General features: G+C 37.7%; 1 long non-coding RNA gene across 2 annotated transcripts; it reads right to left on the bottom strand.

Moving 5' to 3' along the window:
• Positions 1–2,819: 2,819 nt before the first annotated feature.
• Positions 2,820–23,305, bottom strand: LOC112652340 (uncharacterized). Of its 2 annotated transcripts, XR_003131382.3 has the most exons (4): positions 22,721–23,305; positions 8,855–9,217; positions 8,232–8,348; positions 2,820–5,025 (listed from the first exon to the last, which is right to left on the bottom strand). It is a non-coding gene; the product is annotated as an uncharacterized LOC112652340 (long non-coding RNA). The 2 variants fall into 2 exon arrangements; XR_003131381.3 differs by lacking the exon at positions 8,232–8,348 and having other exon boundaries at positions 22,721–23,298.
• Positions 23,306–25,255: the final 1,950 nt, after the last annotated feature.

The raw sequence follows: 25,255 nt of genomic DNA, 5'->3' as shown, positions 1-25,255 counted from the left end.
TAGGGTGGAATTATTCAGGACAGACTTCCTCAAAAAAGGCATTTCTAGTCATCTCATGAAACAATGATGGACATGTGTCTTGTGAACTGAGACTTGAAAAAGATGATGGACCCTAATGATGAAGTGTGAATATTTTCTAACGGTAGGATGGAATACAGAAAGGCATGGAGAAGGGAATTAAAGAAAGTAATATCTCAGCTAAAAGCTGATTTATCATTACTCACTGCTTTGCTTCCTCCATTACCCACATGCCATTTGCTAATTCTGATCTCCATGCCTTGCACCCCTTTCTTAACACTGGGGGATTTGTCTCCAAAGCACCTTAGAGCTGGTTATGTCAGTTTTCAAACTGGATTTTTTCAGTATGTATTATTTTTTTTCTTTGTTTTTTTTCCTTTTTTTTTTCAGTATGTATTATTATTCTCCTGGAACAAAAAAGCAACTTAGTAGAGAAAGTTTTGAAAGTATAGAAAAACATCTTTGATCTGAATTATATATATAGCTATTGATAGGTGTATGGTATATATACATATTATATATATATTATAAAAAATATATATATATATATACTTATACTTATGCCAGTATATATATAATAAAAATGTCTCTTCTTCCCTACAGATTCCACTTCCCAGAGGTAACCCCTGCAATTTACTTGTCTGGGTCCATCCTCCTTTTAAGCTGCAGATTCTTTGAATATGTAAACTGAATTTATTCAATGGTTTTAAGCCCATGATCAAAGATAAAGTCTTTATAAAGATGAGATCCATAAAGTATTGACTCCTCCCAGACAAAATTTCAATACGTGGCCAGTATTGCATATGACATATTACTTAAAAATAATACATAAGGGTGAAAAGGAGAATTCACTACCCTGTAACACAATTACCCGGTAAGTGAGCAAATGTTTTTGTCTGAAAAAAAACTTGGCACAAACTAAGCATTCTTGATGCCATTTAGACCTTTAGAAATTACTCTGGGAAATAAGCTTAAGTTGCACCCAGATAGAGGAATTTTGCCCAAAGACACAGGGTTGTTAGCCTTTTGTGCATCTCAGCAGCATCCAGCAGCACTAAAAATGAAAATTGGATTTAACTATAGCAACAAACATTGTCACATAGGGTAGACGAAACAAAAGTAACCAGGAGAACAAGCGTTAGAGATGATAAAAGCTCAGTATCTTGGCAACCTTTTGTGTTGCGTTATTTTTAAAAAATGGATAATATTGTGCTCTATTTCTAATTTATTCAGCCACTTGCTGAGTGATAGCAACGTTATAACTACAAAAACTGTATGTCATCTTGACATTATGAGTTTTTCTTAAACACAGTAATACTTGTCTCATTTTTTTCTTGTTTAGTTTTGTTGTGGTGGGAAGAAAACCCGAAAAGAGGTACTTACTGGACTCACCTTGGCTGCCTGGCTGACAAGTCACTGTTTTGTCTAGTTTTTTTTTTTTTTTTTAATTTTGAGAAATATATTTCTTAATGTTTCTTTTAGGGAAAGATTAGAGAAAATATGATTTCAGTCTCCTCTTTTTAGAGTGGAAAGAACGTATTAGTCTGGGCATGTGAAATACATTTCATATGAAACGTGAAATACATTTACAAAGTGTATGGTAAAGGCATAAGTGAACAGGGTCATTGAAAGACAAACAGGTACTTAATAAAGTTCCACAAGTACTAAATGCCATTTCTTTTTTTTCTTATTTTTTTTATTTTTATTTTTATTTATTTTTTCTAAATGCCATTTCTTTTTTCTTTTCTTTTTTCTTTTTCTTTTTTCTTTCTTTATTTTTTTCTAAATGCCATTTCTGCGCAGGACACTGTACTGGGTGCTAGCGACGTGGGTACAGGTTAAATATGAAAAAGCCCGTGCCCTCGTGTCTTTCGTAGACCAGCAGCTAATAATAGTCTCTTATAATTTTCATGATTTATATCTTTCAAAGATCTTTTACAGCTAACATGAGGTAAATAGCTTAAAATTTATTTATGCATCATTCATAACTAGCTGGCCTCTTAGTTATTGTTCAGAAGGAGTGCGAACCATTATTAAATTCAGCATCTCTGCTCCTCCTCTTCCATCAAGGCTATGAAGGGGGGGTGATGTTCAAAGCAGCTCAAAGGCAAATCAAAAAACCTCTGTGAAGTGCGCCTCCCTCCCTGCTCCCCAAGTGCACTTGCAGGTTGAGTCCGACCAACTGAAACCTCTCAAATTTGTGAAGATCAGACCAGCAATTTTACAAGAGGCTGTGTCACAATATGTCATGCCCTAAGGTGTTTCTCCTCCTCCTTCTCCTCCTCCTCCTCCACTTCCTCCTCCTCCTTCTTCTTCCAAGGCATGAACACCTTCTCTTTTTTCAAAGTAAACTTTATCCCCAGTATTGGACTTAAACTGAAGACCCTGAGATCAAGAGTCACAGGTTCTATCGACGGAACCGGCCAGGAGTCCCCCAAATTTCTGGATATAGATTCGTACCTCCTGTGATCACCATCCGGCATATCGTAATTCAGTTAATGCCAACAAGCGGGTGTGGTGCTCTTAATCTCTTTTTCTATGTAATTTCTCCCCCCCCCCATTAGTTCTTCTGACGGTTTCGCTATGCCCAGCCCAGTCAACACTTGTCAAATCTATGAGTGAATGAATGAATGAACAACACTTGACCCTTTCTGGGATCCCCTGGAGAGCACTGCCCACCTGTGTTTGCTATGGGTGCTGTTCTGCTTGGACAAGGCCCTAACACTACTGTGATTGCAGCTGCGTCACTCCCCCCACCCCCAACCCACCCCCAACCTGTAAAGGAGTGTCTCCAAAAGACATGTCATCTGTGGCTGTGTCTCCTTTCATTTCTCATGCTTGGGACAGGCTTTCTCTGTTTTTGCTTTTGTGTCTTGTGAAACCCTCCACGTCCCAGTGATCTCTAGGAGCTGCCTGGCAATGCGTGTAAAGCTTTCAACTTTAACTTCTTCAGGATGGTTTTATTATTTCAGTGGTGTCTTCCCATCCCCCCCTTCTGAGTCTTTAGATTTTCAAATTCCACTTCCACTAAAATCCACCAGCCCATTTGCATAATGTTACCCCATTTAATTCTCACTGCAACTTCAGGCTGCAAACATAAGAAAACGGAGACTCCCGCGGGGTGAGTCAGTGGCCCAGCCCTGCAGCTGAGATGGTAAAGCCTGATGTCAGAGGGGCTCGGTGCCTGCCAAAGCGGATGCTTCTCGGCCGTGCTCTGCATCATCATCATCTGGCCCAGTTTTTGCCACCTTCTGCCTTCGTGTCTTTGAAAGATAAAAACCCTGACTGCTGATTCTTTGACATGGATCATCCTCTCATGAGAAATCTGAAACCTCCTGTTAAGTTTTCTGGGCCCTGTTGTGCTAGGAGGACCTTGAAAGGACTCCTTCATGAAGGAGCTGCGTGCAGGGGTGGGAGCTGTGATGTGCAAACACGCATTGGCCCTGGCAATGCTTAATTATACAGATCCTGCTTCCAAATCATGTTCAAATCCCCTCTGTTTATTTTCATCTTCTGTTCTCTTATTTCCATTGCACGAATGCCATTTTGCGCCTTCTTCCTCTCCGAAGCAAGTCAGGCATTGCCAGTGGCCTGGCCTGCACGTTGAGATTTTCAATATCACCTCCCTCTGTCTCCTTTGAGAGCACTGTGCCTCTTGCTTCAGCTTTCCTGGAGTGCCCTTTGTAGATCTGAAATATTTTCATCTTTGGTTTGTCCACTATTGTCAAAATGATGCCATCTGCATAAGGCACCTAGGCTTATTAACTAACCTCCGATAGCATCTCTCTTTTTAATCATTTCCATTTGTCTTCTCTCCGATTTGTTATTTATCTCTTCTTGAGAGGGTCTACAGAGCACACATGAAAATAGAGGACTGTGTGGGTAGACCTGCCTCACTCTCCTCGTCACATTAATTTATTTCTCCCCCCACCCATTGAGCATTAGAATGTGGGTCACTTTGATATATAACATCCTAGCCTATTTTAGCAGCTTATCTGGCAAACGCTATTTTGGATCCAGATTTAAAGAAAGAATTATTATAGTTAATCATCAAAGCCATATTTTTGAGTAAGCTAATTAATAATTTTCCCACCTCTCTATTTTGGCCTGTTTCAGATCTCCTCTGAAATTCACAATCAGCTATTTTTGGATCTCTGGCATATCATTTGCCCTGCGTGTCATGCCTTCTGCTAAGCCTGCCAACCTCTGCAGCGACATGTCTACGAAGCCTGGTGATCAGTGCTCAGTTATGTTTCGTGGCACACATCACTTCTGTTTTATGTGACTTATCATTTTCTCTCTGAAAGAACATTTCCTTGATTTCTAATTTCCCTTTCCGTACCGTCTTATTGTCTATTTTTAACATGTCAAAATGAACCCTAATTTCCTCTTCTTTGCATACTCCATATTTTCTGTCTGATATTTTATTCTTGTCTGACATTTTCTTTATACTTTCTACCTCTATGATATACACAGGTTCTCTCACCTGTATTTAGAGTTTTGTATGTTAGCTTTCACTTATTTCCTCTTCTTTGCTGTTCTGTTCTTGCCCTTTCCATCAAATGCTTCCTCAGTCTTATAGAATATTGACTTTCTTCTTGAATGCCTTGTCTTTACTCAGCCTCTTTCAAAAATCATTCTTCATATACTGGCAACTTTTTCACATACTCCCTGACATCTGATAAGGGCCATCTAAGCTGCACTCTCGTAATCAGTCCTCCTAGAAATTCTTCCTACCCTAAGAACTCATCCTCTGTTGACTGAAGGTTAACTCCTTTAGCTCTAAAACTATCCTACAAAAACCTTTGTAGGCTTTTTTCAAGGATGAGGTTGTCTGCTATTGAGCATCAGGAAAGGCAAGGGACTGAGGTAGAGATGCAGGTTTCCCATGAAATCAGCCTGGAGTGGTTCTGCGTGGCAAGGTGGTGGCCCAGTCAGGCACTTTTTGTCAGGCACTAACGAATGGGGCTTTGGAAGGGGAATCAGACTTCACTTCTTTAGACAGACCTGTAAGAGAAGAGCAGGGCCCACAGCTCTAGCATCCTGACTTCATTATCTTAAGTCTTTTTTTTTTTTTAAAGATTTATTTATTTATTCATGAGAAACACAGAGAGAGAGAAAGAGAGAGGCAGAGACACAGGTAGAGGGAGGAGCAGGCTCCATACAAGGAGCCCGATGTGCGACTCGATCCCAGGTCCCCAGGATCACAGCCTGGGCTGTAGGCAGCACTAAACCGCCGCGCCACCGGGGCTGCCCTCATTATCTTAAGTCTTTGGGCTCATCTTCATCATCCTTCCCTATCAGCTCTAGTGAACTGGACTTCATTTCTCAAATGAACCAGATCTTATTGTCCCTCGCCTTAGGCCCTCATGCTGTTCCCTCTTCCTGGAACAGGTTGGCCTCCCATCCCAACATCCAGTCTTTACCCTTTAGTCTTGGATGGGGTCTTTTCTGTTCTCATTCCTCGGGTTAGATACATCTCATATGTGTTCTCATAACACCTTAAATATACCCCAATGTAGCTTTTGTCATGCTTATAACTATTCGGGCCAGTCTCTAAGTTCTCTGAGAGCAGCACATGCTCCTCTCAAAGGCGTCCTTCAACAATGTGGCTGGAGGGACAGACTGGAGTCATGCTACCTATGACACTTACTGGTTGATGGACTTGAGAGGGTTGCTCTCCTCTCTGTGCCTCATTTCCTCACCTATAAATCAGGGATGTTATACTTGTCACTTTTTGTTTCTGATAATCAAGTGTTTAAAAAAATTCCCAGCCTGACTCCTAGTAAGTGCTCTGTGAAGTGGCTATAAAGTTTATTACAATAATAGTTCTTAGTAATTATTATATATAGTTATATTACATAGTATTGTATATAATATATAATATGTATTGTTATATTATATTATTTTATTTTACTAGTCACAGACACAGTCCCAGGATATCTAGCACACTATTTGCCATAGAAGAGTGCTAAATCAATGCTTGTTGAATAAATGAACAAATGAAAGAATGAACAATATTAAAAATAACGCATTCAGGTAAACAACCGAGGAACACAAGACAATGTATATAACCTAGAACATGTGAGAATGGGAACCTCCCAGAGGCTATACTGGGCTCTTTTTCCTTGTGATTGGCAGATAGATCTAGAAAGGAGCAGACCTTCTGGGGGAAACTTCATCTAAAAATAACTGGGCACTGATAATTAGTATGTGCTTTAGCGATATCCTTTGTTATCTCAGGAAACTTCCTTCCTGGCCTCTTTCCAAATTACACTTCTGCCAAATTTCTCAGCTTTATGAGAAATCTCTGCTTTTCCTATGGCATTATAAGAAGAGGGAACCTCTTTCATATGTTACAAGCTACATTCCTTCTTATGCACTAATCCTACCAACTCTTTCACATCCCCCTTTTCACTGACTTTGTTTTCTCTTTGACAGAGAGTTAGCTGGGGCATGCAAATAAACATCCCACAATCCTATGCTCTTCCAAGTTTCTAGCTATTTTTTGTATAGACTATTTGTTGTTGCTGTTACTCCTTCCGTTCTTATCGCCTTTATGGATAAGCAACCAACGTCTTCTCAATTGGTTGTATGCATAAAAAAGCAGGGTGTTTGTACATTCCTCATTCTTCCTTTTTCCTTTTGAGATATATAGACATTCACATGTCTAATCCCATATCAAATTTTCCTTGATATTGCTGCATCCAAATCTTAATTTTCCATAACCCGCTTTAAAAAAAAATTCATTTATTTATTTTAGAGAGAGAGGGAGTGGGTAAGTGCACCTGAGCAGGGGAAGGACAGAGGGAGAGAGAGAGAATCTCAGGTAGACTCCGTGCTGAGTGTGGAGCTGACATGGAACTCCTCTCACCTTCCTGAGATTATGACCTGAGCCGAAATCAAGAGTCAGATGCTTAATCAACTGAGCCACTCAAGTGCCCCTTCCACAATCCACTTTTGCATTTTGCACTCATTGACTTGATAGCTATTGAAAACTTACAGTGTGGTGTAAGGAAGGTAAAAGCCATAGGTCTTTTAAGGAAGTGCATTGTCTTTTATAACATTAATTTTGTGGTGTTTTGCATATAGTAATAGTAAATGATAATAGTAATAAAAATTCTAGTAAAAATATAACATTTATTCAGCCTTTCCTATGTATCAAGCATTGTTCAAAGCAGTTTACATAAAAAACTCACCTAATTTTCACAAAAAGCCTATGAGTACTATTTGTATCCCTACTTTGTAAATGAGGAAACTGAGTAACAGATCCTAACAATTGCTTGTTATTAAACATACGTTGAACAGAAAGATGTAAATTTTTTAAAAAAATTAAACAGCCTATTATTGTTAATCTAATGAGATTAAAAATTGTTAATTTTTGATATGGTAGATTATACAAGCTCCAAGGAGGGAAAATTATGATATGTGATGTCCTGAAGTAAGTTTTGAATTATGGTTAGTTTGGTCATTGGAGGATAGAGAATATGTGGAGCATAAGAAGAGAAAGAATAAAAATGCAAAATCAACTAAGTGTGGACTTTGACATGGTCTAAATATTTTATACTTTTTATCTAATGTAGACCTCAAATTATTCACATGAGATAGTTCCTATTATTACCTCCATTTTATAGAAAAGAAAATCGAGGTTCAGAGAGCGTCAATATGTGGTCAAGGTCACAGACCTACAAACTGAAAAAGGAAATTCAAGAGACCAATAGCAAACATGAAAAAAATTCAAACTTACTAGTTAAGAAATGCAAACTAGTATAAAGAAATACCATTTTCACTATCAAATCAAGCAAGATCTTAAAAACAATATTGAACTAATGATAATAAAATGGTTGTAGAATGTATATAGGCAATGAGAGTTTTAAATGTCACAAACTGCATGATGAATAAATTGGGAATATATACACAGTGGTCCTTAAACTATTCACTACTTGATCTCAATGATTACATTTTTAAAATTCATAAATAAATGAAATTAAAATACAGGTTTCCCCTGCTACCTGAGAGTGGAACATGCCTGTGAAAACTTTTGTAAACCCAAACAGCATAAACTGAAAGAGCAATTACCACTAATTTACATGGAAAAAAATTTGAACATTCTGAGATCCCACAAATAATCTCTCTGAGGCTTTTCTGATACCTTAGGATACCCCTTGCTCACAGATGCACAAAATAAATCGAGATAAAGCACAGATGCTCACAGACAGAGTTCAAAGCTATGGCAGCTTGCTGCTGAGAGGCTGAGCGTAGTGCCCAGGGAAGGAGCTTAGCGGGGCCCCTCTTGCTAGTGGGGTATGTGCTGTCTCCATAACAGCTCCCTACAAAACAAATGGTGAACATTATTTTCACTTTTTGCCTTGCATCCTAAAAGCAAAAATCCTCTCCAGATCTAATTTGGTCAGCAAAAACAGGAAATAATGCAGGTCTTTTGTGAAAGTGAAGTGGTGTGAAACAAACTTTTAAAAAGTGGGAGGTATCAAAGGGTGCCTGGGTGACACAGTCAGTTAAGTGTCCGACTCTTGGTTTCAGCTCAAGTCATGATCTCAGGGTCTTGAGATCAAGCCCTGTGTCTGTGTCAGGCTCCTGGCTCAGCGGAGAGTCTACTTAGGACTCTCTCTCCCTCTTCCTCTGAGCTTCCCCCACCCCCCTGAGTTTTCTCCCCCCCTCAAATAAATAAGTAAATAAATCTTTTAAAAAACGGGGGTCAGTATGAATATTTACTTAAAGTCTTTTCACTGTGGCTGAATTTATGTTGGGAAAAAATTGGAGAATAACTCAAGTCTGAAAACTAATTAGATGGTTGGTTATATGTAATGCAGCGTACCTTTATACAACGAAATGTCGCATTGCTGGTGCTTTCAAAGACGATCTTTCAGAATGTGTTAGTAAAGGCTGAAGTCAAACAGAAACAACCCTGGATTATTCGGATTAAGTTCTGCTAAAGTAACAAATATCAGCAGTGTAGAGGCTTAAAACATAAAGATTCATTCCTCATTGGTGCAGCATCTGCGGTGGGTTCGGCAGTGCCCCGGGGCAAATGGAGATGAGGCCTCAGTTGGCTTCCAAAGGGTAGATCAGCCTGAGATTTCGGGGTTCACTTCTAATCTTCAGCACCTCAATCCAGTAACCTCAACTAGCCTTGCGGTTTTTGGTAACTGCAAAGAGGTGGGAAACGTATTCCTTTCACCTGCCATAGATTGCAAAAATTAGTGAGATAAAATTTTCTAAAACAGGTGTATATTATTGATCTCAATTTTTTATTGTTTATAACATCATTTAGATACAGATATAGTTATAGATAGAGACAGAGATACATACCTATGCGTCTAAACCAAGGATCAGGGCAAAGGGCCCTTGTCAGATCTGGCTAGCTGCTTGTTTTTATATAACCAACCAGCTAAGAATGGTCTTTAATGTAATGAAAAGGTTGGATAATATTTGGTGACACATGAAAATTATCTGGAATTCAAATTTCAGTGTCTTTAAATAAAATTTTATTGGAAACACAGTCATAAACCTTCATTTGTCTTTGACTGATTTCAGATTCAGCAGAGGAGTTGAGTAGGCACTACAGAGATTCACATGACCCACAAAGCCTAAAATATTTACTATTTAGGCCTTTTCGGAGTTTGCTGATTCACTGCCCTAAATACTTAGGAAAAGTAGGTTTGAAAACAAAATTGTCATAGTACTTACTTGAATGTTCGGGATTTAAGATTTTTTTTAAATTTTTAATATTTCTATTTTCTAAGATTTCTACAATGAATAGATATTATGGCCATGTTTGGGGAAAATTAGAAAATTAATAAAAATAAAAGTAACTCATATGTAGAATCACTACGAATATTCTTTACATGAGTAGTTGCAAATAACTGCCTTCTCTCTAGAGGCCTCCAGCCTACACAGGAGAGGAGGGAATCATTGCTGAAGGGCTGAATTCCTTTCCAGTCTCTTGTCCCAACCCTCTCCCCCTCATTCCAGGCTCCAGCCACACTCCCTTTCTTTCTCTGCAAATAAACTCAACTCATTCTGTCATCGTGGCCTCTACACTTGCGTCTCCCTGGAGAGCCCTTCCTTTAGATTTTCACGGGGCTGACAACTTTGTCATTCAGATCTTAGCACAAATGTCACCTCGTGAGGGATCTCTCCTGACTCCTCTGTGTAATGCTGTACAAAATCTCAGTCAGTCTCTATCACATTTTCCTGTTTTTTTTTTCTCTATGCACATATCACTATCTGCTTTGTTTCGTTCATCTATTTATATTCTTATTGTCTGTGAGAACTAAAACTCCAGGAACACAGACTCCTTATCAGTCATCTGTCACTGCCCTATCCTAGAACATTGGACACTGAATACCAAAGGACTCTATAGAGAAACTGAATGAGTAATAATTGTTTCAATTATAATGCTAAAGGGTAATGTTACACACACATTGACATCCTGAAGAAGCCAGTGGGAAGCCAAATCCCTCCTGGGGAAAGTCTCTGTAGTCAGCAAAATCCCTACCTTGTCTTAGTTACCTACTGACAATTGAATTTTGAATTTAACTGTGCCAGTGGTGAAAAGAGTCAGTGGTTCTTACATCTGACATGATAGTATTGCTGATTGAAGGAAAACATGCAACTGTAAGCAAATTTAGTGACAAATAATTCAGAAGAATGTCTTTGAAAAGTCATGACTTATGGGTCCACTAATAGTGCTTTATTTTTCCACCACATGTGGATGACGGGACAAAATGTATGAATGTGTACCTAACCAACATCAACGTTTATTGGATATCTGGCTTTAAAAAAAGATGAATAAAAGATATTTCTATTTTTAAGAAACAAAGAAAATGAGGGAGAGAGATCTGTGTAATCAGGTTGTAAAGATGAAATATTATAAAGATAAAGTGCATCATCAATATAAATTTAAGATAATATAATAGCCAAGTCTATGTTATGAGCTTCATATCCCAAGTCTTAACTGCTGATGGGAGAAAGTTAGATATTCTTGGAGGTCAAAATGAAACTAAGCTTTGGCATCTTAACCATTTGCCTATGGGATTTCTGAACTTTCTTTACTGTTAGAGGAGGACAGATAAGACTCAGGGCTTAACCAAAAAAGAAGTCTCTTACAGTCCATTATTCTTAAGGGCTAAGACTTGATCCTCTTCTTCATGTTATAGTCTTGGGAATGCTGTCTCTGTTTTGATTTTTTTTCTATAATATGTATTCATATAATATCTTTTAAAATATATAAAACCAGTTATTGTCAAACATGAGTTTACTGGATTTAGGCATTCAGAAAAATAAAAATGTGTGGGAGGAGCAAACTCCATAGATGTAGGGCAGCTAAAGAATCTTGCCCTTCCTCTGAATGTCTTTATCTGTCACATGCCCTTACATTTCTTTCAACTCGTAATTCTCATCAATTTTGTTTTTGTTTTTGTTTTTGTTTTGCATACATCCACTTGGATTCAACATCAATCTTCTCTTTTAAGGGGTCCATTATTAAGGATAAACATTTAGTATTAGTGTCAATTAAATGACGTTCCTATGAAATGCAACGGGTGAAGGAGCAGAAAATACCTAATGTCCAGAAGCAGAAAATATCTAATCTGGAGACAGGTAGCAACTGTGACCTGCTCTCCTTGGAAAATGTTTGGATGCTTGGTGCAATGCAAACCACCTTGATCTGTTATATGGCAAAAGACAAATCCCACAAGCTGTTATTTATCACCCTAAGATACATTAAAGACCAACATGGTGGTCCCAGAAAGATATTTAAAGTCCCATCACTACTGCTTTGACAGATAAGATGTTTTGTCTATGTTATTTGGAATATCTCTCAAAAACAGCATTTACAGTACAATTTACCGTAATGACTTTTATAAACCAGGTGTTGCAGTTTCTCTTCCAACACTGTCACAAAGTCAGCTATGTCCATTAAAATCTATTTCCTATTCTTCCTGTGGATAAAATGAGCAACTCTACTGTAATGCTCGTCTCCATTGTAGTCAGCTGGAGCTGTAGGACTGTGCCTCTCAATGTGAGGTGAATAAATATTATGGGAACCACTTCTAGGCCTGGACCATACACCTTCATCCCTCTGAATGCCAACAGAATGTCAACCCATGCTGAAGAAGGCTTAGCTCTCTTGGATGCATTGCTCCCAAACTATCCAGTCTGTGAATGAGATGTGCAGCAAGGTGGTCCCCATCACTCCCACTGCCCATAAAGTTCACCTGATGGTAAGAAATGAACTGCTAAAAAAAAAAAAAAAAAAAAAAAAAAAAAAAAAAAAAAAGAAATGAACTGCTCTTCCCACACAAAAATTTTATGGAGTGTTTTATCTTAGTGACTAATTGCAGTAAAGAATACAGAAGTCCAACAATAGGTCTAATAGCTCTCCTTCATGACCATAGTGAAGTCTCTTAATTCCTTTAGCCATTTGCACAAATGAACTTTGAGCCTTTAGGGAAGAAAGAATATCTGTTCATCTCTTCTGTAAGTATTCAGTGAGTATGTCCCTCATGCTAACCACGTGTCTACTGGACCCACAAGGGTGAACTGTGTAGTGCTGGTGTGTATTGTAGCTGCGGTTGGGTGGTTCCAGAGCCACTAGTCATAGGATCAGTTTGCTAACTCCACAGGCAGCACATCTATGGTGTTGAAGCAGCTCCTCTGGCTTCTCTTTCTATAGCATCTTTGGGAATTGTTCTGACTGAAACATATTTCTTTTGACCTCCCAGTGAGTCTGCAAACCATTCAATAATTCTCTGCACTGAATGGTTTTCTGCTTCAGCTAGCTTCAGTGGATTCGGCTCTCTGAAACGGAAACCTGGACCCCAAGTATTAAGCATTCCAAGACTATATCTTCAGATGTCTCAGTCTTTGAACTCCAGTTTGAGAAACATTGCAGTTAATGTTAACTGTAATTATTTTAGGGTTTGGGTTGATAAATAACAGGTGACTGCTTATCCAAATTATAAAACAAGAATGGAAATTTATCACTGTCCAATTATAAGAGGGTCACTCAGATAATTCGGAGTAAGTTCATTTTTTTATTAACAGAATGAAATAGTTAATAAAAAAAATCGTTCTGTGTAAATTTGCAGACACCCAGGGAAAAATCCTAGTTTATGGCATATGGTGACACAGTGCTTGGCACAGTCATGAAAAAGCGCTCCATCAATTCTTCACAATTTTTTTTAAAGATTTTATTTATTGATTCATGAGAGACAGAGAGAGAGGCAGAGACACAGGCAGAGGGAGAAGCAGGCTCCATGCAGAGAGCCCGATGTGGGACTCGATCCCGGGACCCCAGGATCACGCCCCGGGCCAAAGCCAGGCGCTAAACCGCTGAGCCACCCAGGGATCCCAATTCTTCAACAATTTTAAACATAATGTTATTGCTAAATGCCAAATGAGATATGATGTGGAAGTGCTCTCTGAAATGGTAAAGTGCTGTACCCATTGTTGAGAGTATCATCTACATAAATGCCTCACATTTCCTTGGTACCATAGGGACAATAGTCCAGTGTCACATTATTGTAACTGAAGGATAATCCTCCGTATATTTTATCTATTGGAGGCATAAATAGAAATTACATAAAGCACCCTTCACTCCACAGACAAGATTCCAGTTAAGTAGCATTAGTATAAACAAGAGGAGTCCAATAATTGAACGCCCGTAGTGATTCTCTAGGTCAAGATAGAAGTCTACGCGTAGAACAGTTTAAATTACTGCTTCTCATGTTCTACTTCACTTTGGGGATCTCCAGCTGCCATTATAACACCTTTCACTAGACTGAACTTGCAATTGAAAATAAATCAATCTTGAGGTGATTGAAATTACTATTGCCTGACTTCTCTTACTTTGTCATTCCACAGGAAACTAGCATCACAAGTGGATAGAGAATGAGCTGACATTTTTTTCTTTCATTTGGTGGCATCACAGGCTTCGAGAAAAGTTAATCATAATGTTATTTTTTTTCTCTGAACACTAACACATGAATTATAAGTTTCAGCATCTGTTTTCCATATTTATTTCAGATATATTATCATCCTCAGTTCATATGTCCTCTGAACTCGATATTAAAATCTCCTCTTAGTTCCAGATCTTACAATTCAAAAATTAAAAAAATCCCTGATATAATATTTCTCTGTATATATCAATATATAATACCCCATGGATGACCTAAATTGTGTAGATCATTTTCTTGATTAATTTCCTAGGTAACAATATTCCATTTTCTTTGAATTCATTAATTCTACTTTTATTGCTCATGACATTTGCATAGTCACTCACAGAACTTCATTTTTGCCCCCACTGACTTCTTCAAGCCCTTTCTGCCTGAAAGACAATAAAGAGAAAAAGCTAGTAGATCACTTCTACTAACTCATAGCTGTTTTGTTCATTCCTTTATAGTCAAGCAACCAATATGTTTTCATTTACCTCATTGTTGTTCAGATTTCACCTCTACTTACTGCCTCTCCACCACGCAGGTCTCATCCTACCTCGCACCTGCAGTCAGGTTTTAGCCACCCTGCCAATTTCCTGATGCGATTCCCCTTTCCCCTCTTCACCTCCACACATTTCTTTGACCTGGTCCCAGCCTCTGAAGGTTATTTATGAGGCTACAAAATTGTTCAAGAATCTATACTCATTCCCCTCTGTCTCTTGCAAATGTTACCAAACCCCAATATTGTAAGACTTATGAAAAAGAGTTCAGGCATGAAAGTGAACAAATGTAAAGATGTTTCTTTGCTACTCAACACCATAGAAACTACAGTATGCTCATCCTCACATTACATTGCCAGGAGGGCATAGAATAGAGAGGGTATTGAGCAATTCCCATATAGAATGTGTTATGAATTTGGAGGGGAAGGGAGATAGCATTAATATCCAATGGAATGCCAGTGTTTTCCAAAACACCATTAAAGGAAAGCTAATCTGTGAAAATCATTTTGGAAAAGCCTGTTGTTAAAATCTGACCATCAACCCACCCATTTTTAAAATCTCAACAATCGTCATGAGCCATAATCTAGGTGGTCTTGTGACACAGTCTACACAAGGCTTGTTCATTTCTACTTCTGTGGAATCGTTTCCACTTTGTGTGTCAGACGTTCCCAGCTAAGATCATCTTCCTTTCCCTCCTCACTAATGATTGCCAGACTGCTATGATTTAGGTCAAAATCCCCCATCCCCCCCCAAAAGCCTTCCTTAATGATCTCCATTTTAGGCTCTTATGCTTTGTGTTAGAGCCATAGTAGATATGCAGATTTTTACTCTTCCATCTAAGGATTACATCCCCATAGATATCAACCTTGTCTTTCTGATTGCAGTGTAAACTTCTTTTCAAAGTGTGAAATTTTGAATTATTTTCTTAATCCTTACTGTGTATGCCTCTAAAATGAGTCACACATAATTTTTTAATGTGATAACTTCCTCATATAAATTGTTGTTTGTATCTACAAATGTAAAATATCCTCCGGCTGCTATACTGAGGAAGCACCCTGCCAATATCCCTGGATACATTTTAAAAGGAAGGTAGCCTCATGGTGAGTGAACAGCTGACAGTGACAGACATTCAGGACTTTCATGTAAGTGAACAGTATCCCTGACAGCTTATGCATGACCCAAGAAAACATCTTGCAATATACTATAAAAGAAGGAACTAAATGGTTTTCAGTAGAGACTTCATCTATAGTGTTTTATAAGAGACAATATATGTATATATCCTACATCTATAATACAAATTATGTAAATGTAAGTATCAAGGGATTAATGCATTTAGGAATGAAATATATTAAAATTTTAGCACTTTTTAATTCTGAGTGATGGATGCGTGAAGGACGATTGTGTTCTTTGTAACTTTCCATGGATTCATATTTCTTCTAAAAATGAAGATAGCAAACCATTCTGCATAATTAACAAGATTTTTTTTTTCTGGAGAACGCTTTATACCTTGATGTCACTTGATTTGAATCCTATAGATCATTTTGTATTGAGTCTCTATGTGGCAGACTTTTTGAGTATAATTGCCTCCGTTAGTGACCCAAGTGTACTGCTTTGCATGAGTTAACAGTTTTAATTTTAATTACTACTTTAGAATTTTGTTATATAAATTGCACAACGTGGTGATTAAGAGTGTTGACCCCCCTGATGCAGTCAAAATCTGCATATAACTTTTGACTCCCCCAAACCTTAACTACTAATAGCCTACCGTTGACCAGAAGCCTTACCAATGACACCGCGATTAGTACTTACTTTATATGGTGTATGTATCATATTCTAAATGCTTCCAATAAAATATGGTAGAGAAAGGAAAATGTTAAGAAAATAACAAGGAAAAAGAAAGTACATTTACAGTACTGGACCGTATTGAAAAAAGTCTGCATATGAGTGGATCCAGACAGTTCAAACTGAGATGTTCGAGGGTCTACTGCACCTCATTTTCGGTACACGTGGGTCTGCTCCAGACAGATACATCCACACTTGACTTACTGAAAAACTGTCCAGCTTCCTGAGTCTGTTAGGATGAGAGTCAGACTGTAAAGCAGGGTTTCTCAAAGTGTGGTCAATGGGCCACCTAGAAGAATCATCTGGACAAGGGCTTGGCTTTGAAGTGAATGGGAGCCTTCACGCATGAATCCCAGGCACCTGTGTCTATGTTCTCACGCACACGAGGGAAGAACATTCTTTCTAGACTGTTGAGCATAAGGCTTTTGCTAGTTTTCTTACTACAGGTATCAGGCTTCTCTTGGTAACACTTCAATCTTAGCAAATAATTTTTTATTGCAACTACATTAAAACTTACTATTCCATGGACACACTCATGCAAAATGTCCTGTACAACTTATTATCAAATATTAAAAATAGAAAACTCTTCTGAAGAGTGGAATTCAGTAATTATAAATTTATTTTAAAAATTTTATGGGGGAAAATATGACTCCTTATGATACTTGTAGTCTAATAATTTCTTTATAATTTTTATGCTTAAGCAATACTCTGCTCACTGTATAAAATCTATTCTATGTTAGTGTGTCACCTCATTAAAATTATAGAGACAGAGTTGACTTTTTTTTTTAAAGGAAAGAAGACAATGAGACAATAGCCTAAGGATTAAAACATATATGACTTTGTCTCAATGCCTTGGACTTCACATATTTATCCAGACATTGTTTTAAATTTGGCTCTTCCTTGAAAATATATTGGCACTTCATAAAATTTAAAAAATATTTTAAAGCGATATTATTCAAGGTATGTTCTGTGGAGAGTGAGTGACCTCTGTACACTCTGAAAGAGAATATTTAAGATTTCATTTTGACTAACATGTGAGTACCAATTAGCAGTGCTCCTTGTTCTCAGTGTCTTGTCTCCTGGATGCTCTGTGCCAAAAGGGCAGCAGAGGAAAAAAGCTACGATGGAAACTCTTCTCAGAAATATTCGACTACTGTCCCTGTATATACACTCTTCTCCTGCTGAAAGGTAAACCTTAATTAATTTTAAGTAGAATAGAAATCTAGGAAGTTTATTTTTATAAAGATAATAAATGAGGTAAATTTTACCAAAGCAGAATGTAGATCATGGATGTCTGGCTTTAAAAATCTCCTCATAGGGGGGCACTTGATGGGATGGGCACTGGGTGTTATTCTATATGTTGGCAAATTGAACACCAATAAAAAATAAATTTATATAAAAAAATCTCCTCATAGGGATGCCTGGGGGGACTCAGGGGTTGAGTGTCTGCCTTTGGCTCAGGTCATGATCCTGGGGTCTCGGGATTGAGTCCCACATGGGGCTCCTTGCAGAGAGCCTGCTTCTCCCTCTGCCTGTGTCTCTGCCTCTCTCTCTGTGTCTCATGAATAAATAAAATCTTAAAAAAAATCTCCTCATAAAGATATGAAATAGCATCATTATTATATTTTACGTAAAATGCATTCTCTTTTGGTTCAAAATAGTCTTAACTCAGTGCCCACACTGCTCTGACTGCCATGATATCTTGCTTTCTCCCTTATAAATAATTAAATTCCACTAAAACTGATGACTTAAGTCCTTAAAAGAAAGGACTTCCAGTCTTAAAGTCATGTTAGAATTTTAAAGCATTTTACATAAGCAGAAAATCTATTTTGTGATGAAATCAACACATTTGACTCTGTAGTTTCAAGTCTGTGATTAGGAGACATCATTTTTTTGACTCAGTAAAATTGATGTACACCATTGTCCCGAGGAGGCCGAAATCGAGGGTTGCATGTCTGTCTTCCATGCACGCTGCTTGTGGGAAAGGTGGAAGGCTGCTGTCCAGCCTGAGGAAGTTGCAGAACTGAAAGAGGATCCTGACTTGCATGCCCTGTGTCACTCCCCCACCCCTCCCCCGGGACAACTAGATTGGCAGCTAGCAGTCACTGGGTAAGGAAAGGGACCATAGAAACTCTATAAACACATGCATTTACTATCTTTACTCACATGTGTTTGTGCAATGCTATGTATTTTCCTTGGTGCCTGTAGACAAGACCAATGCCTTCTTGGCCGTGATTGCTCCCTGCTTCTCCCTCTCCCTCTCCCTCCCCAGTTTCTCAGGAGCAGATGTGCCTTTAATCCCAGGGCCCCTGCACAGCATCCCCTCTGCTCCTACACTCCTCTGTCCCAGATCCCCATCTACTTCCTTCTCTCCCTTTCCAGAAGTACCTGCTACAATGCATTTGGTATATTTTCCCGACTACAGGAGGTGAGCAAGATTTATTTTCATTTTTTTAAACTCTAATCTTATTAAAGAGTTAGACAAATGAATGGCTACGTCAAAACAGATCATTTATTTGACCATTTTGACAGAACTAACCAGTTGTTAACAGGCAGTTCAGCATTTACCAAGGTCTTTCCTTTTTTTTTTTAAAGATTTAATTAATTAATTAATTTTTATTTATTTGAGACACAGAGAGAGGCAGAGACACGGCAGAGGGAGAAGCAGGCTCCCTGCTGGGAGCTCGATGAGGGACTCGATCCCAGGACTCTGGGATCACGATCTGAGCCACCCAGGTGCCCCTACCAAGGTCTTACCCAAGGAAATGCAGGAGCCTTCATGTGCTGAGAACCTTCCAGGCCATGTTTTCTGCTTCTTCCAGAAATTTTCTCGTTTAATTTTCACAATAATTATAATTCACTTTGATAGGCCACATATGAGGCATGAGAAAACTGAAGCCCAGGGTGGCTAAGAGACTTTTTCTGATTTAAAATAGGAAAAAGCTGTGGTAGTGCTGGATAGTCTCATGATAATAAATCATTTCTGAATGAATGAAATAATGCCCGCGTGCATGAGTAAATGAATTAATGTGACACATCCTGCCTCTAATTAGCTTACATATACCATCTGGGGAATATTTACTATCTGAGAAAGGAAGAAGAATTGGGATACAGCTGGGAAATTGAAATCTGACTAATGATAAAGACCACATGTACTATTTCGATAAATTGGACTATATGACATCAGAGGAGGTGAGATCAAAGTAAACCATTTGTAGGTCACAAACATACACACAGTTGTGAATTTGTGACTGAAACCTTCAAGGCTGGGTGAGAAGAGCCCAGAAAATATTAGAGAAAAGTAAAATGCCGTTTTCTTGTTTGCTTTTATGCTTTGTTCCATGTGCACAAAGCAAATATCTGCTTATTGAAGCTCACTTATGCTTAAGTCAATAAAAAGGATGGCAGGAGAGCAAGCAAAGCCTTTATGGTTCACGATGCCAATTTCATAATCGATAGCAGTGGCAAAAGCTGCAGTCACTAATATTGACTATTAAGATGCACAGAAATGAAGCATGGAGGTTGTTTTTCTACCCTTTACCTTATTTTTTCTCCCTCACATAGCTGTGTCTTCATGAAGTAGGTTCATTCACTATTGGTCTGATTGGGTTTGACCTTTATTAACCACCCAATTTTCAAAAATTTCTCTGAAGTGATTTACAAAGACAAAAATATGTGCACTCAGCTCTGTTATGGATAAAATTTAATCCATTTATAAACTTTCCAACAACAAGCTTCCTACACAACTTCTGTACATTACTATGTTTGTATGAGCCTTTGTGTAAAAAATAAAATGATAATATTGGTTTTGCTACATTAGAGTTAAGTGAATTACTTGGGCAATTTATATAAAGTGGGAATATCCAGTGATTAAAGTGTGATTCTATAAATCTGTGATTATTTATATATTAACCTTCACATACATGTTTCAGCCCCTGCAGACATGTGTTTGTTCCGTTCCTCTCACCTGTACTTTAATTTTTATTAATGGCCCTGTTGGGATGGGAATTTTTTTCCTCTACCCTTAGAGATTCTTCTGGTTGATCTAAGAATCAAATTGACATGAGACAGATTAACAGAAGAAAATGAGATTTAATTACATTATATATGCACAGGGAATCCATATAAACATGTGAGCTTCCAAAGATAGTCAGAAAAAAATGAGATATATATGTCATCCTGAACCCAGGAGAAGAGATAGGGGCCTGGTACTTCATTGGGAAGGAAAACAATCCATAGGAAGAAGAAAAAGAGTAAATGTTTGGTTACAACTGTTTGCTGAGTCATGAGGAAACACTCAGACACAGAGAGGAATTTTAACAAACTTTGCTGAATCCCTCCCTGTTGATTGTTCCTTGTTCATATTATACTGTGGGTGTCTCTGATGGTAGTTCCCATCCTGGAGCAGGTGCTGTATCTAAATTATCTTACGGAGTTAGGGGGACTTGCACAGATTCTTCCTGAGTCTTTCAGACCTTGCTTGTTTTAAGCTCAAAAAATCTGCATGTCACAATCAGACATTTTGGGGCCACTGATTTTGAACGCCTGGAGCCCCCTGACTTTTGTTAAATTGAAATAATTCTTTCTTAGACATGCTGAAGAGTGCACTAGTTTAGAGAAGAAATCTGGCACCAGACAAACCTGGGACTGAATCTTGACTATTCCATTTTTCTAGCTTTGTGTAATATGCTATATTATTTTGTTTTTTTACCTGAGACAAACAAACAAAAAAAGAAGGATAAAAAAAAAGTTCATATGTATTTCTTTTAGGCTTGAAAGAGCTAATGCATGTAAAGTCACTTACCACAGTACCCGGCATAAGGAAACATTAAAAAATGATAGCTTTAAAGTTGTCTGTATTATTTTTCTTCTTCGTCGTCGTCTTTTTTTTTTTTTAACTAGAACCTGCCTCATTCACAACTAATAATCAAATCACAATTTACAAAGAGATGTTTGAATATGAAACAAACTATCTGGACAATTCAGATTTTACAATTTGGATATGAAATACAATGAAATTGAAGTACTGACCAAAAAGTCAATGATCTATTTCAGTTTACTGCCTGAGACATGACCTAACTTTGTTAAAAGGTAGTCAGACAGACAGACGAAATATATGCATTTATAGAACAGTTATCACTTTGGTTTTGCATTATTCATTGTCTCTCATTTGTTCTCTAGTACTTGACATGCCTTCAATGCATTTTTAGTTTGGGCATTTTATTAATTGAAATTTCAATTAATCTAAAGTTATCCAGGAAGATTGGAAGCTGCCAAATTTGTTTTTTTTTCTTTGAAAACTTCATTGTGCAGTAATATTCATAGCTACACCCACTCTCCAGCAATTTTGAGTTGTGTGGAATGAGTCATGCAGACATATGCATGTGTATTTTTATCTGGCTAGAAAATGTCATGCCCATCGAATTCTCAGTCTTCCAAATACATGCACTTCTGGGCTTCAAACCTCTTTCTCACTTGCATAGAATGCAAGATAGGGAATGCTGTTCTATAATGTATGTAAGTTGTTTCTTAAATCACCCAGTGGAAACTATTTGGTGCTTTGAAATGTTCTTTTAATGAGAACTACTATTGTGTATATGATTTTTTAATAAACCATTTTTATAAAACCTAAGAGAAAAATAACACAGGTCATTATCTGGAATACAAAATGTGAGGTTGCCTAATAATTAATAGATATATTTTGTTATTTTTGTTTGTTATCACATACTGTATGAAATAACACAAAATGTGCTACGATGGATATCTTATGTTTGAATATTTCTAAGAAAGTTGAACAAACACATGATGAGATTGATCAAAAATATTTTTGAATGATAAGAATTTAAGTTAAATTTCCACATTGATTGATGAAGTATCCGTTATTACTTACTATTATATTAAGTACCCCATAACAATTTGATTTGGCTATCTTACTCCATCAAAACAACTACTTCTACTTATTACTTTCATCTTTCGAAAATAATTTTATGTTATTAGCCTTGTTTAAAGTTCTTTTGACATTTCCCTCACCCTGATACTTCTTACAATCTTGAGAAAATCAAATACTTTGGCTCAAGAATGTCTTACCGTCCACATTAACCATTGAATTATTTGAAGAAACCTAATCTTACTGATCTTGCTATATGTTCTAATTTCCTTCAATGTGATGATGCAAACCAAAAATAAACAAAGATAGCTTTTCTTTAGATACAATACCACCAAAACATTGCAAAAAAGTGACGGTGCCCCTCAACACACGCAGACACCACCTATCCACCCCACCTCCACCAAATGTCAAACTTATTTGAGTCCAGGCCAGAAGTCAGATTTATTTGCAACTCTGCGTTCTGGCCGTAATCACCTTTCCAGCTTAGTCTCTACCATACTGCAGGCATGACTCACCCTTTTGTCAAGTACTCAACACTTCCCAGCTTCTGCACAGGCTTGGTCTTCTAAGGAAGATCGACATTGTGTGCTGGCTGAGGACTGGTCATATGGCTAGAAATGGGGGAAGATAGGGCTGGAGAGGTGAACTGGATCCAAAGTATGAAAGGTTTTGACCCTTTGGATATATATTCTGAGTTGCTTTTATTAGGCAATAGAAATATATTTATGATCTCATAGTAAGAAAGTACTGGAGAAGGATCAACAGTCTGGAAGTTTAAAAGATGTAAAAAAGTGATAAAATAGTGAATGAGGAGAATGCAGCTACATGGGAAGGAGATGGACTTCAGCATACTGGTAAGAGCATAAATTCAAATTCTCGCTGCCCTCCTTACCAGCTGCAGAGATTTGGACACATTACTCAATTGCTCTGATCTCATCAATGAGGACAATATAGCCTCTCCTTATGGATTTGTATGAGGATGAGGATTGAACAGAACAATACAAAGTATTTAGCATAGAGCCTAGCTCAGAGGGAGTCCTCAAGAGATATTGCCTATTTCATTATTAATATTGTTAAGTCAAACGACTTTGGTGGCATATTGGCTCTGAGTGCCAAGATGAAAGAAAGAATAAAAAATCATCCTAAGATTTCTAGCTTGAGTGCCTAGAATGAGAATAACATCAACAGAATTTGAGAAAACAGGAGGCAAAAGAGCTAATGAAGAGAAGCCAATAACTGAATTTTTTGTCTTATCTTTTATTTGAAGGGTTGGCGGGGTGTCCAGGTGGAATTTATTCCGTAGGCAATTAGAACCCGAGGCCCTTGTGGTTACAAATGAGCTGCCAACTCACCATGTGGTAAAAAGTTAGGCTATGACAAGAGCCAAACAGATAACTGTATTTTTCATTGTGCTTTTGATTTTTATCCAGTGAATTAGATTTCATTAAACTGATCATCATGATCATACAGGAATCTAAGTCTGTGTTGAATGAAATCTAATCAAAGACATAAATCATTTCACAATCAAGGCTTATAGTCTAGTCTCATGGATACTGACTCTGAGTCATTTCCTACACTTACATAATTGTATTGTATGTTTTTTTTTTCAGAAGAAGAATGCAGGCATAATTTTGTGCATTTTCATCTACAAAAAAAAAAAATGTTTCTATTGCCTCACAAACACCAAAGATGACTCAGGGAATCTCCCCATAATCAATTCAGGGAATTTTCTCAATGTTGATGACTCCAAGAATTGAACTGTGCTGTTTGGCCTTAGCTGGGTTCTCAATGAAAATAACATTATTCATATCCTGGTGATTTGCCAACACGTTCACTGGAGCAATTATTCTAAAATGTCCTTGGTTTTCTTCACCTGCCCACTCCATTCCTTTACCTGTCTCTTTCAGATTCTCACATTTCCTCTTTCTTTTGAAAATCAAGTTTGATTTCTCAATCTCATCTATTTTGTATAGAAAAATTGCTATGTTCTCTCTCATTGTTTCCAATCTCTACCTTGCTTCAAGATGCTCACGTTATGGGGCACCTGTGTGGCTCAGTTGGTTAAACATCCAACTCTTGATTTCAGCTCAGGTCATGATCTCGGAGTTGTGAGATTGAGCCTCATGTTGGGCTCCCTGCCAGGCATGGAGCTTGCTTGAGATTCTCTCTCTCTCCTTCTCCCTCTCCCTTTTCCCCCCATACCCACACTCCTGCTCTCACTCTTTCTCTCTCTAAAGAAGAAAAAAAAAAGGAGAGAGATACTCACTTTATGATTTTTCTCTACTGCTGATATATAAGGTACATGTTTTGAAAATGTGACCTTCCAGAACAGCTCCAAGATCTGACCCCCTAGTTGTCTTTTCATTTTAGTGTCTTCGACCTCACGGCCTCTGCCCTTAAACATATCTGGTCTATAGTTTCTGAATCATTGCACAGTGAATGTGTTTCTCATAATAGAAAATAGTAAAATCATTTCCACCCAAAGATTGAAATGCCCAGAATAACTTCAATAATGAATGCAAATAAGAAGTTATTCACATTATCTTTATTCCCACTCATAGGAAAAAAATGTTTCTTCTCCCTGCTTAGCATCTTTAGTCCCTATTTTCTGCATGCCTCATAAGATGCTGGTCCTGCAATGCCTTATGTTGGACTTAGTTCTACGCTCTCTGTCTTGCTACATAGCAAGCACCTTGTAGCCTAACTTAATTTTTCATATATTTTTATATGAGTATTGATCATAATATAATGATTGAAGAAAATTTATTTGAAGCCAAGTTACATTAAGATCCTTATTTTAAAAGAAAACATAAAGATGAAGGCTATACATAGGGGAAATAGCTGGTATTTTATATGAACAAAGAACACAGTAACTCCCATCATCTTGGTATTTTCAGGCATGCTTGGGGAGGAAAAGGCAAATAACTATATTGCATTCATTATTCTTATTGAGTCCTATCACCTGATTAAACATGCCATCTGATTTATTTATTCCATAAACACATGATGATAGGGCTGAGAACTTGCCCTTCCTTCCTATCTCCTTCATA

Source organism: Canis lupus, chromosome 13 (assembly GCF_003254725.2).
Source record: "Canis lupus dingo isolate Sandy chromosome 13, ASM325472v2, whole genome shotgun sequence".
In the NCBI taxonomy this organism is placed as follows: domain Eukaryota; kingdom Metazoa; phylum Chordata; class Mammalia; order Carnivora; family Canidae; genus Canis; species Canis lupus.
This window is presented reverse-complemented; position numbering and strand designations above follow the sequence as displayed.